We start from the raw sequence: 17,362 nt of genomic DNA, 5'->3' as shown, positions 1-17,362 counted from the left end.
TGGAGAAGAGTAATTAATAGAAGTAATTTTTCTGAAGTTTTTTGGGATGAATGGAAACATAGTTCAAGTTCTGAGCCTTTTTTTAATGAGGAAATTTATTTTCAGAGTAATGATTTGTTGCATGCAGTTGACACTACAGGTCGTGCTTATGAGGTTAAACATGGTTGTCCTATTGAGAAAGAGAAAATTGTTCCTAGAAATGTAGAAGATGATGAAGTATTAGGGAGAAGGCCTAAAGCTCAAGTGTACACTTGGAATTGCAGTAGTATTTGTAGTGTACGGCAGGAATCTATTGATTTTTTACGTAATTTCTTACGTAACTATGCTAAGAAAAGAATTAAACAAAAGATTAAGATGTTGCAAGGATTAGACCCTTGCAGAGCGAGAGAAAATACTGGTTTGCAAGGTCATTCTTTGGCTTGTCTTTCTAAAAAAGTATCTAGAAGTGTTTTTCACAATTTCAGGATGTTGGCAGTACATCATACTGAAATGAGGAAATTAGTCAGAAGGTTGTATTATGCAAAAAGTCCAGCACTAATGGTAAAAATGTTGAACTGTGCTCTTTTGCATGGATCTGTATCGGATGTAAAGAATGTTTGTGATGAAATTCAGGTTCTTTAATTTGGTCCTGAGGAAGACAGTGCAGAAATTGATACGTTAGTAGAAGGAAATGTAGAATAGAATGTACAACATTGTAGTACAGAAAAATTTGAGCAAGAAATTACAAAGTTCAAGGTGATTTCAGGTGAAACACCAAAGTATTCTTGTATTTGTCGTTGACGTACTCATTATAAAAATCAGACTAGGACTGTTGATCTGTATTTAGGAGTGGATGGAATTTGTAACTTATTTGTTGGTAGAGAATAATTTTGATTTGGGTTCTGATCAGAGTATTTGTAAATATTGTTATAACAAATTAGACGAGAATAAAATGCCTGCTAGAGCTGTGCATAATAATTTTGAGTTGGTAAATATTCCTTCTGGACTGATGGATTTAAATACTTATGAGTCTATTCCTATTCAATGTGTGCATCCTTTTCAGGCTATTGTTTGTAGGGAGCCTAAGACAGGGAAATTGCCTCCTTCAGATTTACAGAGAGGATTAAAGGGAAGAGTTGTGTATTTGCCACTAGATTTAAAGAAAAATATTGAAACAGTTGGTGTAGAAAATGTAGAAGATGAACCTTTAGTTATTCTTGTTAATGGTGTTCCTACTAGGTATAAGAAAATCTGGCAGGAATAAGTGGGTGTTAGGAAAGTGAAAAAGGCAATGCTGTATCTGATATAAAATAATCAATATTATAAAAATGTTTTTATGAGTGAAGAAGAAATAACTGTAGAAGAAGATAGTGACTTGCCATCTGGACAAATTGAGAAAGTGGATGTATCCAGAACGGAAGAAATCTACGAACATTACAGTGTTCATCCTCTTCATTCTAAAGAAGTGAAGGGGAATACTATAGAGTTATTCCAAATGAAAGAAGCAAAGGGAAGTCCCATTATTGTATGGGAAAAAAGCTTGGCAGCTCTTTGTTTCCCTCATTTGTTTACCACAGGAAAAGGAGGACTTAAATGTATGTTAAGGAACTTAGGAACTCCTACATGGTTCCTTACTCTAAGTTGTGCTGAATATGCTTGGGATGATTTACTTCAATTTCTTCGAGAGGCAAATTCAAATATACTAAATATTGAATACAAGACACCTGGAGAATTGTGCTCTTTGGATCCAGTTAATGTATGCAGGTATTTCAATCATAGATTTGAGGCTATGATGTCTTTGATCACCAATAAAAAAATGCTCCTCTTGGAGAGGTTGTGGACTTCTTTTGGAGAAAGGAGTATCAAGCAAGAGGTGCTCCTCACATACACATGCTTATATGGATAAAAGATGCTCCCAAATTTGGAACAGACTCAGATGATACTGTGTTGTCTTTTATTGAAGAATACGCTACATGTGATATACCTAAAAGTACACAGGATAAGTACTTAAGACAACAAGTCTTACGATTCCAAAGCAATCGTTGTGGGAAATACTGTCGTCGAAAGTACAAATCTAAGGACAAATTCTACACCATATGCCGTTTTGGATTTCCACATCCAGTAATATCGACAGGAAGAGTGAACAGTTTTATGTCATCTTTGCGACATACTATCACAAGAAAGTCTCCAAAAAATACCTACAACTTAAGAAGAAATGAAGAGTCAAAATACATAAATGACTATAACCCAGTCATTTTGTACATGTGGAATGCTAACATGGATATTCAATATGTTGCGGACAATTCCATTGCTGTTGCTCGATATGTAACATCGTACATAACACAATTAGAAAAGACAAAATTGAAGGAAATGTGGGAAGAGATTTCCCACGAGAAGAGTCTAAGTACGAAATTATACAGTTATAGTTTGAAGATGTTATCTCATCGAAAAATTGGAGCGTATGAATGCTCGGATCGCTTATCATCTGCAAGTCTATACTCCAAATCTAGAAGAATCATTTGGGTGAGTCTAGGTCTTGCTGCAACACGAAACCATGTACTTAAATCTGTACAAGAAATTGAATATTTAGCTGAAAAGGAGCCAGAAAGTACAGATCTTGTGAAAACAAATATGTTGGATACATATTATCCAAATAGAAGTCATCATCTTGAGAACATTTGTCTTTATGAAGTGCTCCTAACTATATTTTTAAACAGAGTATTACAGAAAACATCAATAATGGTATATATGCTGTGATTGGTTCTGAAGGATGTCTGGTGAAACAAAGAAAAGGACATTTGATTAATCACCGTAAACTGAGAAGAGAAACACCTGACAAAAGGGAATTTTACTATTTAGCTCTTTTGCAACTTTTCAAGCCACGGCGTTCAGAATTAGAATTACTTGGAGATTTCGAGAGCTATGAAGATTCTTTCAATGCAACTAAGGATACTATAAAATGTCCTGTTTTTGCTAATTATGTGAAAATGTTGAATGATGAAATTGAGCAAGAAGCTACAATTGCAGCTGAGATTGATAGAGGCAGTTCTCAAGACAGTCAAACTTCTGCTCCGTTAAGTCAGGATCCATTAGGAGAACCAATTATTCAAAATGAAGCAGCAACTGCTATGGAAAGGTGGAAACAGCAATGTATCAAGCTCGAGAAGATGTAAGAAACTTAGGAAATTTGGAAGAACAACTAAATGTTGAGCAGAAACAAATATATGAGCAAGTGAGAAAACAGATTAACCATGGATTACTTCATGAAAAGAAAGAGTGCTCTTGCTCATCGTTTCAACCTATCCGATTGTATGTGAGTAGACAAGCTGGAACAGGGAAAAGTTTTTTAATTAAAGTAATTTCAACTTATCTACACAAAACACCTGACTCGTATTTGTCTTCTGTTGTCACTGCTCTAACTGGGTAGGCGTTACAAAAGGGGGTGGTGATGGACGGCACACAATATTAATATTAAAGGAATTACTTTACATTGCTTATTAATGCTACCAGTAGAGCATGAAAACAAATTAGAATACTACAAGCTACCAGGAGAAGCTTGTTTTGAACTTTCAAGAGTCTTGAAGAAAATTAAACTTCTCATTATTGATGAGGTAAGCATGGTATCAAACTTAATGCTTACCTTTGTATATTTCAGAATGCAGCAAATTCTTAAAACAGACTATGACGTATTATTTGGAGGAAAACACGTCATAGTTTTTGGAGATCTACTACAACTTACTCCTGTAAAAGGACAACCAGTGTTTAAAACACTGGTACATGAAGATACCAGAAAGTCTTTGGGGAGCATTGGAAATGTTAACATATGGTCATATTTTGAGTATAAGGAACTTATTGCAAATATGCATCAGGCAAATGATGCAGATTATGGAAACATTCTTCAAATTATAGGAATTGGAAAAGTGACAGAACATGGCAAACAAGCTTTACAGAGACGATTACTTTCCAATTTGCTTCCAAATGAAAATATTGTTCCAGAGAAAATATATATGAAAATTGCAGAAAACAAGTCTGTAATCTGCTTAATGCCAACACTGTGTGAATTTTCTCTATTCAATGAAGAAATGTTAAAGTTGGAAAATGAAGAAATTATAAAATTGGAAGCTATTGATAAAATAGAACATTAAGGAATCACTATTATTTTGACTGAAAAGTTGAAGAGGAAATTGGATTCTTTAGAGAAGTCGAGAAGTAAAACTGTTGGTTTAGAGAAGAATTTGTATGCATGTGTAAACTGTAGGGTAATTTTACGACGTAATTTGAATGTGGAAAAAGGTTTAGTAAATGGAGAAATGGGTAAAATTGTTGATTTTGTTAATTATGTAAATAGAGATGGGATTGAATTTTTAAAAAATCAAATTTGATGAAATTGCTGAAGTACAATAATTTAGTCGTTGTTCATCTCGGTTTTGGCTTGTAAAAGATTTGTATGTACGCAGAAAACAGTTTCCTATTTGTTTGGCATATGCGGTGACCATTCATAAATCTCAAGGTTTAAGTTTAGATAGTGCTTTAGTGAATATTGGAAGTACCGTGTTTAAAGAGGGTATGTCATATGTTGCTTTGTCCCGAGTCAGAACTTTATCTGGATTGTACTTGATGAGACAAAGGTTAGTGCAGATGCAAATTGTATGAAAGAGTATAATAGGTTAAGAAGAGAATATGCACCCAATTTAGGTCAATATCCAGTATTTGAAAAGCGTGTGGTAGGTAGAAAAAGAAGATTTGAGAATATCTGTAGTGAAACTGTAGAGAAAGAAAAAAACAAGATGAAATTGCGCCTGCAAGCAAAAAGAAAAAGGACAGTGTTGAAGAGAATGTTGATTATCGGTTTGAAAATAGTTGTGGTGTCAACTGCTATGCTAATGTAGTTGTTAATGTTGTTTTTTTTCTTGAAAGTTTGCAACAGCAAATTTTTGAAAATCGAGACGAAAGATTCTGTTCATTGTGTTCTGTTTATGAGAAATGTAGTAGTGATAAAAGTAATATACAAAGTGTTTCTGATATTCGAAATGTTTTGGACATATGTTCTGGTTCTACTCAATTTACACAGAATATTCAGCAAGATTGTCAGGAATTTATAATGTTTATGCTTGGTGTACTGGAAGATGAAGGTATAGATATTGAAAATCTTTTTGGCCTTTCTTATAAATGGCAACATAACTGTCAAAATTGTTTGCTTACATGTAACACTAACATAGACACTGAACGATTCCTATATTTGACTTTACCAGACTGTGAATCAGTGTCCTTTAAAAATCTAGTTAGAGGAGCAAGTCAAAACATGGAGTGTAACCAATGTAAATCAGAAATGTCATCAACATTTTTTATACAAAGATATGGACAGTATGTAATTTTAATGCTGCAACGTTGTAGAGCTGATGGAAGAAAATTTGAAACTTTATTAAAAAATGTTGTAGCTACTCAACTATTAATATCAGGAAAAACTTTTGTAGCTGTTGCAATTATTTTTCATGATGGACCTTCTACAAATTCTGGACATTACACTGTTTATTTCAAATGTTTGAAAGGTTGGTTACATTGTAATGATACTCAATTAGTTTTTAAGCAACGTTTGCCTAAAGAGTTACCAAAGTTCTTACCTAATATTTTTAAAGCCAAAATCTTAAGATCAAAATCTGGCCTTTCAGGATTACTGCTGTTAAAGTAGATTAGTCTGGTGTTGTTGAGTATTTTGTAAATGAGGTTGAGGAGATAGAAGGAAATCCTGTTGTTGATGTTGAGGCAGGGTAGGTGTATCATGTCGTGGGTGATGTGGCTGTAGCAGGGGACATTGAAGATCAGTCAGGTGGAGGTGCTTTGGATTGGTTGTAGTCATTATAGGTGTTTGGCTGGAATTCTTGTGTAGAGTGTGTTGCCACAGTGTAGTCTGTTTCTTATTCTTTTCTTTAGGATGTACTAGTAAATGTTGCGGAGCATGTGGAGGGTGTTATAGCAGTATGAGGAAATGCTGTAGACTTGTTTACACCTGTAGAGGGAGGAGTTGAAGATGAATCGTAGGTTGTGTACATGGTCAGGAGGTGTTGGTACTGTTCACAGTGTAGTTGGCCAGCAGGAGTCATCTGAAGCTTTGGGGGTGGGTCTGAGGATGAGTATCTTCATGTTGTGCGAGTTCATGTTTAAAGAGCTGCTCCTTATCCACTTGGTGACGTCCTTAATTGCATACTTTAAGCGAATTGCACTAGTTGGTATGTTTTGTTAAATGTGACCCGTACTCAATAAAGCACAAGGTTTTGAATCAGACACGTTTAGACAAATGCATAGATTGAGATTTCGACAATAATATGCCCCTGTATTGTCTACAAATGAAATGACAGTAAGGTGAAACCGACTATATCTCCCAGTGTGAAATATTCAGTATGTACTGTAAAATATGTACAAACTGGGCGTTTTAATTTGTATTTTTACGGACATTTCATGGGGGTTCATTTGATCGAAACGGGTCATGTTGTGTGAATTATTTTATGTCATAAGCATTGTTTAGACACCATACTATAGTTGTAAATACAGTGATAAGAAGGCTGCTCCATTGCACAAACGTTTCACTATTTTCACTTGGGTGTATTTGTAAGTCTTTCTTTGATGTTTATTAAGACTGTGTATAAGGATGTGTATGCTGCTTGTCTTGTTAGCGTGATAAAAACGAAAGTCGATACGCGTTGCTGTGCAGTTGTGGGAAAAATTATCTGCATTCCATTCAAGGTGTCCGTGAGATTTCTGAAAATCGGAAGTTGTTGGTGGAGACATTGGAGCAGGGCTGCCCTGAAAAGACGACCTCTTTCATTACCGGACTCTGTTCTTCATACATACACAATAAACCCGGAAAAAATAAAAGAAATTGAATAGGAAAAAATAAATGTACTTAATGTAGACACTGAATACATTATTAAAAAATGAAAACTTTAAAAAAAATTACAGAAAATACTATGAACATGAAAATACATTTTCAAATAAAATAATGTAAAAATTAAAATCAATGTAGTATTAGGGCATTATTATGAGTTTGGCAGTACGTCCGTCGAAGGACTGCATCCATCCCTGCCACAGCCCATTTCGCTGGAGTTCAAAGACGGCCGTATTTCGAGTAGACCATGGGGTCGGCGTTGTTGAGGCAGGGATCTTGTAGCGGTGGTGAGTACTTTTACCAAATATATCAATGCCTGTGTGTGCATTTCGAGTGCAGATGTGTCTGGTGAACACATATGCATGATATATGTAAAAAAATATCATATACTCATTACCTTTGTTTATCCCATATGTGGACAGTCCTGGTAATGGGTATGTGGTACGGAAAGGGCTCACCTGTAGATCACCAAAAACAGGATCGTAATCCTCGGCTTAAAGATCCTGCTGTGAAGGGGGGTCCTGGAGAAAGGTATGCACATGAGAATCTGCCTGGAAGAACAAGAAAGGGTGAGTGAGCACCCCAATTGCTTCGGCACCACCACCTTGAAGCAGGCAGCCGGACTGCCGAAGTTTGCACGTGGAATGGGCAACTCGTAATATATATAGTGGTGCAGTTCCCCTGCAACGCCTTATGGTGGCTGCGTTTCCCCAACCGTGAACCCGGCGGTTGGCGGCCCCTTGGCGGTCTCAGGGGTAGTCTTCGCAAAGGCTATCCACCCAACTCGTAATACGCCTGTCTTACCATCGAGCTCTCCGCGCTCGGACGGGCCCACAGCTCCGCCAAACTTGTAATAAGACCCTAAGAATATTAAATATACTATTTCCACTTTAGTTTTTGCAATGATAGGGAAAGCGTTGGGGTTTGGAGGGGTAAAATTGACCATTCCCCCTCCAATTTGTGCAACAGTAGAGAAAGTTTTGAACTTCGAATGGGTTAAATTTACTATTCTCACTCTAGTCTCTGAAAATTAGGGGAAGCCTTGCATTTCAGAGGGGTATGATTTACTATTCCCCCTCTAAACAGCTCAACAGTAGGGAATGTGTTGGACTTTGGAGGGATGAAATTTACTATTTTTACTCCAATCTGTGAAACAGTAAGGAAAGCGTTGGATTTTGAAGGGATGAGATTTGTTATTTGCGCTCCAAATAGTGCAACAGTAGGGGAACATTTTGAAAAGCAAGGAGCTTAATTTTACTATTCCTACTGAAATTTAAACTAGAGTTGGGAAAGTACTTCACTTAATTCAAACACATTGCATATATAAGTGACAACATGAATGTAGAAAAAAATATTACTCTTTTAACATAAAAATTAGCAATTGACATATATATATATTCATTGAAAAAACCATAGGTTATAGACCATATATAGTTAGGAATTAGCATTTACAAAACCTTGAAAATTCACTGAAAAAACCATAGGTTATAGATCATATATAGTTAGGAATTAGCATTTAAAAAACTTTATTTTACTCACACAAAACCATTGAAATTCCATATATAGTTAGTTGTACTAACTATATATCGCGCACCCGCAATCCACTGCTGATCATGTCACATATTACATCATTCATGACATGGTCAGTGACATCACTGATGACATCACTGATGACATCTCAAATGACATCACTGATGACATCACTGATGACATCTCAAATGACATCACTGATGACATCACTGATGACATCTCATTTGACATTACTGATCACATCACTGATGACATCATTCATGTGATAATACGATGAAGCTCTTCAGACTCTAATATAACCTTAGATACAGTAAGTGTAAACAGACACTCACAGACTGTCACTCATCCATAGAGTTACACACACACCTAGTCAGTCATGCAAAGAATCAATCACACCTCCATTTTCTCAACTATACAGTTATACACACCTTACTTATTCAAACATATACTAACACATATTTACTCTCTTATACAATCCTGGATACAAGTTCACAATGATCCATACAGCCACTCACACATTCACTGGCTCTTATGCACAGCAGTTATTTATATATGTCAACTCTCACATGTACTGTGTTTTACATATGTACTTACTTTGACATGTAGCACTGAGATATCCATTCACTCACCAATACACTCATGCACACAGTCAACCGCCCATACAGCTGTTTCCACATGCACTTTTGAACCCATACATCTAGTGAATCAACTGCTCACACATCTATGCACAGATTCATTCACCTCCCAGCCACCCACACATACACTCAGTCTCCCATACAAATACTTGGGCAACCAATCAATAACCCATATAGTTAATCATATTGCTAATGATTAACACATGCTGCAGTTTACAGAACAACAGACATAATGATGCACAAATTAAGACAGTTTAGTCACTAACCCATGCACTCAGTGAGACACATTTAATCACTCACTCATACAGTCAGTCATGCACCTACTAAATCCTTCATCCAGACATTTATACATCCACTCATTCTTAAATATGTAAGACATATTTTAACTTTACAGAAAAATACAGTCACTGGATGTTGTCATCAGTGATGTCATTTGAGATGTCATCAGTGATGTCATCAGTGATGTCATTTGAGATGTCATCAGTGATGTCATCAGTGATGTCACTGACCATGTCATGAATGATGTAATATGTGACATGATCAGCAGTGGATTGCGGGTGCGCGATATATAGTTAGTACAACTAACTATATATGGAATTTCAATGGTTTTGTGTGAGTAAAATAAGGTTTTTTAAATGCTAATTCCTAACTATATATGATCTATAACCTATGGTTTTTTCAGTGAATTTTCAAGGTTTTGTAAATGCTAATTCCTAACTATATATGGTCTATAACCTATGGTTTTTTCAATGAATTTCATTGGTTTTTTAAAAGCTAATATCTATAGCTGTAAAATTTATTCTTCTTTAAATCCAAAAATATATTTTATATGTTTATTAATAAATTTTTTTAATATTTTTTTTGTTTCGCTCCCGGTCCGCGAACCGGGAAGCTTCCCGTTAGCTCAATCTGATTCCGCGATCCGGTCCGCGAACCGGTAAGAAATCAACATAGTGACGGTATCGCGTTGCCGCGTAATGCGTCTTATGACGTACTGCGTTAGCGCACCCGGAAGTGCCCCGGGGCGCGGACCGAGGCGCGAAACGCAACTCCCCGGAAGCGATCCGCGGCGCGAAAGCGCGACGTATCGCGTTGCCGCGAAATGCGTCTTGTGACGTATCGCGTTAGCGCACCCGGAAGTGTCCCGGGGCGCGGACCGAGGCGCGAAGCGCAGCGAACCGGAAGCTAACCGGGGAGCGTTCCGCAGCGCGTAACATGAGCGTTAGAGGTCATGTGACTTGTTAATAAAACTTTTCATTGGTTCATTTCACTTTTAGTTTCATAATTATGGAAGGCTAGGTCATGTGACCTAAAAATAACACTTTTCATTGGTTGAGAAGTATTGTTTTTTCCAAATGATGAAAACCACTCCTTCTTTCCTCACTCTGACTTTCATTATTGTGAGAGGAAGACCTATTTTGCTTCTTGGAAGACCTATTTTGATTGTATGAAAATGGCTTCACTGATTGCTTCAGCTGGTGCACCCCCACCACCACCTCCACCTCCTCATGGGAAGAGAGGACCACCTCCCCAGGTGGTTACCAACACTGAGGAGGAAGATGAAGAGATGGATGAGGAGGGAGAACAACCACAATTCCTGGAAGAGTTGCCCCGGGTTTCAAGAAAGAAACCCAGTTTCATCTGGCAGTTTTTTTCCATCCCTCGTGGCCAAAAAAAGGTCAATGCCAGGTACGCAACATGCCTCATATGCAAGGAACAATTGTCCAGAGGGACGGACAAAAAATACAGCTATGGTAATCATACCATGCATAGGCACATGACGAGGAAACATCCCCTAAATTACAGCCGGGCGGAATTAAGGGATATGATGGACAATCCTCGACCAACTCCTGTGGCGAGACCAACAACATCGGTTTCTTTATCACCAGAGGAGGCACGGGAAACTGTGCCAAATATCCAACCAAATTTTGGGCACATGATTCACTTATGTATGCACTGTCGTGCATTAATAGCTTGTGGCAACATGAGCATCAATGCACTGAACCTGGCGTATGAACACCATGATTGCCCTAACCGCCCCCAGTAATTTTTTTTTGCTCCTGTTGAGCCCTTTTCAACGCCTGTTTTTTGTTGTTCCCCCCCCACAAAAAAAACAAAAAAAATTATAAAATCGTTCAAAAAATCCAAAAAAAACAAAAAATGTTCAAAAAATAAAAAAAATATATAAAACAACAAAAATATAAAAAAAAAGTTCTTTTCAGAACTACCTTCCCTTTAAAAAAAATTGCTACAATGTTTAGCACTCTGGCAAGCTCTATTTCTTTTGGTTCGCTCCCGGGTTAGCTTCCCGGTACGCGGACAGGGAGCTAACCCAAAAAAATTTTTTTTGAAAAAAAAGTGTAAGTATAAGGAAAGTAAACAGAGAGTGATGTTAAAAGAAAGACAGCTATAGGGAGTAAATGTGGGAACTTATGTTCACTCAACAAGAGGACATATCGGACAGTCAAATGCTAGACGTACTAATACATTTTGAAAAACAATCCGAAAAATAAAATTGTATGTAATATTAAAAAATTGTTTGAGTCTTTAATCATTTTTATATGTAATTAATAAACTAGTTAAATGTTAGAAATGTTATTAAATTTTCAACCACAATCACAATAATAAATAATTGCTTAAAAAAGTAAAAAAAATAAAAAATAATCAACAAAACCAACAATCAATTAACATACTGCATTTGAAAAGTCTCTCATTCATTTTTCATTGCAGTACGCTGCCCAGAACGCTTCCCGGTTCGCGGACCGGGCGCTACCCACGAAAAAAAACAAAATTTTTTTATTTTTTTTTGCCCCGCGGGGCCCTTTTAAAGCCTCCACATTAAACCTAGGGGGTCACGGAGGATCTACTATGCCCCCTTATGGTTATTTCCCCCTTTGTTTTGGCCTCCTCTTGTCTCTCAATCCTACCGAGAGACAAGATGGCGGCCGCTCCGGACTGTTTAGAATGTTGACAGACACCGGAAAGCCAATCAGCTTCGCTACGCGAAGTTCTGGTACGCTCCCCGGTCCGCGAACCGGGGAGCTGCCCGGTCCGCTGTTACAGATATATATCTTTTTTTAAACGGTAATTTCTCAAAATCCACTGGAGCACATATATTGAGACCTACAAAAGGCACATCGGGCTACCAGTCCCTACAATTTTGCCAAGTTTCGTGCAAATCCATTCAGCCGTTCGGGCTAAAAATGAGGCTAACCGCCCTATGGAAAAATCAATGTTAAAAACACGTTTTGGGACCCCCCTTTTTTCTCGGCCCCCCCTGGACGAACCCCCCCCCAAATTTTCAGGGGCTGCTCAGAAACAAAATGTTCCATTTTCCAGAAAATTTCAGCCAATTCCGTCCACAAACGCCAAAGTTATTAGACATAGAATTTTCAAAAATCCCATAGGGAAAAAATCCTAACTATATATACCTACTGGCGACCGCCAGTAGGTAATATATATATATATATATATATATATATATATATATATATATATATATATAAAATATATGTAATGAAAGAAAATAGTTAAGAAATTTACATAATTACAATTCAGTAAAATAATACATTATTAATAAATAAATAACAATTATTCAACTAATAATTAATTAACTACCCACCCTATACCCCTACACAGCATTAAGCCTGCACCAAAAAAACAACTAAAAAAAACAAGTATTCCATAATTTAAATATTTAAAACCAATTCCATTTTTAATTACCAATTAGTAATTGATACATTTTTACTTAATTAACTTTACAGCCTAGCCACCAATAAACCTAGAAGACCACAACTAAAATGTAGTTAAAATATTCCATAATTTAAATATTTGAAATTCAAAGAAATAATTAATGTACAAATAATTATTCTTAATTAATAAACTATGGCTTAATTATCTTCCCACCCTATACCCCTACAAACCTAGTATACTACAACTATCAGTAAAATAAATCAGTAATCTGTATTTTGCATATTAAAAAAAATAATAATAATTAATTGAGATGTTTGAATAAATTGTTAGTTAGTTAATACTTAATTAACTACCCACCCTATACCCTACAAACTTAACATCCCACGAAAACATTATTATGAAAATAAATCATTGTTACATATTAACTATCAATTACATAATCACATTTCTCAAATAATCATAACTAATTCATAACTAATTAACTTCCAACCCTAATCCCTATAAACCCACTGAAACACTCTAAAGTACTATGGAAAATTAAATACAATATTCTAAATTATTTAAACTTACAGGCTGTATTTAACCACTATCTTATTGAAAAGAATATCACCATTAATTAAAAAGATATTACTCAAAAAATCATATTCTTGTAAATGATATTTGTGTGTCACAATATTTGTGCTCACAATATTTACTTCCCGCTATTTTTAAATCGATATTTTCTCCAAACACCCCTGTGCCCTTGCCCTTAAACTGATATGCTGTATTGGATATTACTCAATTGGCTGAGCTAGCTTACCTTTAAGTCCCTAGCAAATGATCCGAAGAATACCCTGGGCACGTAAGTTAGAGGGTCCCCTGGGATTGCAGCACTGGTTGTGGCACCCAAGATGGGACCCGAGTAAAATAAGACTCCTACACCGCCATTTGTTGCCTGGAAGAGCTGTTGCCTGAATTTAAAGCAAAGGCAAACCCCAGACTTCCCCAGGTATATATGTAAGACACCCCTATGGCAGGCCTATTGACCTCTAAGACAGGGTGCCACCTATTCAACAGATAGGACATGTAACTGTACATGTTTTGCCAGTGAAAATTCAGGTCTGTCCTTTTTACTGGGGAAAGGCTTGGTTGCCTAATTGTTGATTGCAGAGTTACATGCCCCCTCAGCTGTGCTATCTCTGGAATGGTGCAACCAACATGGGTCATCCAAGTTATTAAACACCTCGTTACATTATGCCTGACTTGATTCTCAGGTCAAAATTAATGTAACAAGTTGCAGTGTGCACGTTTAGCAAAGTTGCCACTTTGATGCCTTCGATCCCTTCTGCCCATACTGGCTGCACAGGGGGTACTGTAGCTGAGACAGCTTTATGCTCTACTGGGGAGACGTGCTAATGACTCCCAAGAAATGATAAAATAGGGGCCTGCTCTGGAAGGACGGGTCACCTCCCTCATGCAGGAAGCCTCACGTTTGTTGGCCCAAAAGCAAGCTTCAAGCAAGAAAGGAGAAGCCACCTTTAAAGGGCAAATTGTTAACACCTGGGAGAGGGGATGCTCCATTGTTCAGGCAGGCAGGCTGGCGCTAGTGACAGGAGAGGGGAAATCAGTTGCGAAACCAGTTTTCCCGGGGCGTGTAGCCCACTTGGTAGCTACACCTCTGGGTTAGGTTTGGCAGCTTCACATGCTGAAAGAGTGGTCCTGGGGGACCAGTAGGCAAGTTTCCATTGAGCTTCTGCCCCCACAAAGATGACTTTGAGGGGCGTTGACCCTGTAACAGACTGCCTCACTCCTTCGGGGACCAAGGAGTAGCTACAGCAAGACCCCTGTTGATCACATCACATCCACAGCATCCTTTGAGCAGATTTAGCATCCTTCATCCCTTGCATCAGAACCACTTACTTAAAAAAGCCATGCAAAGGGTAAACTTGTCTGGACCTGACTTAAGAAAACTTCACCTACTGAGTTAAATGTTTTTGAGGACCTGGCTTGTCTCCCTGACTGGCTATCTGCTGGAGTTAGTCGCCTACAGTGGTTCTAAGTGACCACATTGCAGCTAGCCTAAACATTTTGGCGAAAAAGTTTCTAAGTGTCAAATTGTGGTATGTAGAATGTTTGTTGCTGTAGGAGCTGATGTAATATAGAATGTGAAAAGTAGCATGTTATTATGGGGTGTAGAGAATGTTCAAGGCAGCTAGTGCTGATCTCCTGGGACCTTCATACTGCTTATTGCATGGACATTGTGACTTTACAAATTGGTGACGGGCTGGGACTTGGAATAGCGGATTCTTTTTAGACAGATTCTTCCTTGGTATGTCATAAGATACTGTGTTGTCTGTGCTTGAGGGCAAAGGGATCCTCTGAGCCATATTTTTCAAATACATTAACTCAGTTGGAAGAGTTAATATGGTCTGCATCTGTGTTTTTTTTAGCATTTTTGGGCATTTTGCTGGATTAGTTTGTGTACAACGAACCTTTAAGAGAAGGTGCGAGTGAGAACAGGCTTGCATTGCATTTGAAGGTACAAGCATGTGGAGAAGGTGCCAGTGAGAATATGCTTGTATAGACCTGGAGACTGCCCATTGTTTGTTATTAAGGGTTCACTGGCATCTATGAGCAAGGATCGGCTCATGCTAGTGGATGCGGCTGCAGTAACAAACGGCTGGCTCTGCATATCGAATGAAAGCGAGTGAAGCTCAATGGAAACTACGGTATATAGAGTGACTGTTAGAATGTAACTATAGCATTAATGTCATTCAAATGAAATTGAGAAGACGTACTCAACGAGCTGCATGCTCTCCATTGTTGCTGGTCATTTTCAATAAAGGATTATGTTCTCATGGCTATAGTTTCCTGCAGTGGCTAGTGTGTTGCTATATTAGGTTGTGCACGCCACTGCCCCCTGTGGACTTGCTGGGTACTGCAGACACAATTGTTGACAGCAATTGGCACGCTAGTCATCGTTCTCAGCAGGATCCTTTATGTAATGACAGTGATTTGCACAATTAGGGCATCATTACGATGTCAGTCGGAAAGCATTCCGACCGACTCGGTCTCGGAATGGCTTCCGACCGAATAGGATTTGGTAAGTCTGACTGACTATTACGATGGTTTGGAACACCGTTCAGTCGAACTCCCATGGACTTCAATGGAAGCCTGTGATCCAAGCGATTACACAAGCTGCCTTTGAAAAAAGGGGTGAGTGGACAACATTATGCACCATGTGGCAGGCACCCCATGTTACCTGCCACACTGTGCATGGTATTGAAGAAGGGTCCCATGGGTACCCCCTAGGGCCCCGTTCGGAGGGCCCCGGTTGAGGGGGCCTACTGCGGGCTCCCAAAGTCAGATTCCGACACCTGATCTGTGTCAGAACAACCGATTTGGAAAGCCTGTCCGAATCTGACATCGTAATACGTGGGTCAGAAACACGCTCCATAGACCCGTATGAATCGGCTTTGAATGACTCAATTATTCTAAAAGCTATTCAGAACCGAGTTGGGAAGTCTGAATGGTTTCCAACTATCGTAATTGGTTGGTCGGAAGGCTTTCCGAATCAGCCGGAAAGGTGGGTTCTGAATCGGATTCGGACGAACCGTATGCCATTCGGAGCCGTTCCGATCGACATCGTAATCAGCCCCTTATTTAGCAAATTTCCAGTGTTTGACATGTTTCTTCATTAAATACTATATCCTGCATCATTTTCAGCAATATTCTATTTCTGGTTGGGCTGACATTGATTTGCACTCCTTTTCTGTAAATCAACAGCAATTGGCACACTTTTACATCATTGGCTGCTGCATCTTTATTGATCAAACTGTGATTTGCACACTTATGCAGCAAATCATTTAGCAATAGTATTATTTTCAGTGCTATGCTTAGTTTTTGTTGTTGCTTTTTTGCCATTCACTTTGTGTACAGCAGTTTTTTTTTCCTATTTTGTTTCATGATGATGTACACTGTTATGCCTTCTGGGCCTTTACTACAGGAACCTGGCGAACCACTGGTAAAATGGCAATTCTGGTTTAAAACATTCAACGCATATTTGGGTACTATTGATGGGCTGAAATTCAAAGCAGGTAGAAAAATGAACTTGGTATATTATTATTTGGGCATTGAAGGTCAGAATGTGTTTGGTCGATTCCCAGAATTCACTGGTCTTGATAGTGAGGATAGGGATTAGTTTCAAATAGAGGTGAAACAACTTAGCACTTATTTTGAAGGGAATGTAAATCTGGTACGTAACAGACATACATGTTTTACTCGGATTCAAGGTCCCAGTGAATAAATCGACTCATATGTGACACTGCTAAAAATATTAGCAAGTTACTGTGAGTTGCAGGGGTTACTTTGCTATTGATTCAAGATTAGATTGTCTGCTGGTCTAATTCTACAAAAATACAACAGAGATTATCATGCATTGGATGAGACAATTGATATAAATTAACTACTGAAAACCTTGCTCTTCTAACATGTCTCCTGGGTTTGTTGTTGTGTCCATAGCACGGAGATACCCTTATGGGGTGATTAATACCCTCTATAAATAAATAAATAAAATAAAAAAGAGACAATTGATGTAGCCAAAAGTATAGATTCTTCACAGCAAGATGCAAAGCAATTGGAATGTGAAAACTCACTCATTTAT

Source organism: Lissotriton helveticus, chromosome 8 (genome assembly GCF_964261635.1).
Source record: "Lissotriton helveticus chromosome 8, aLisHel1.1, whole genome shotgun sequence".
NCBI classification, from domain to species: domain Eukaryota; kingdom Metazoa; phylum Chordata; class Amphibia; order Caudata; family Salamandridae; genus Lissotriton; species Lissotriton helveticus.
This window is presented reverse-complemented; position numbering follows the sequence as displayed.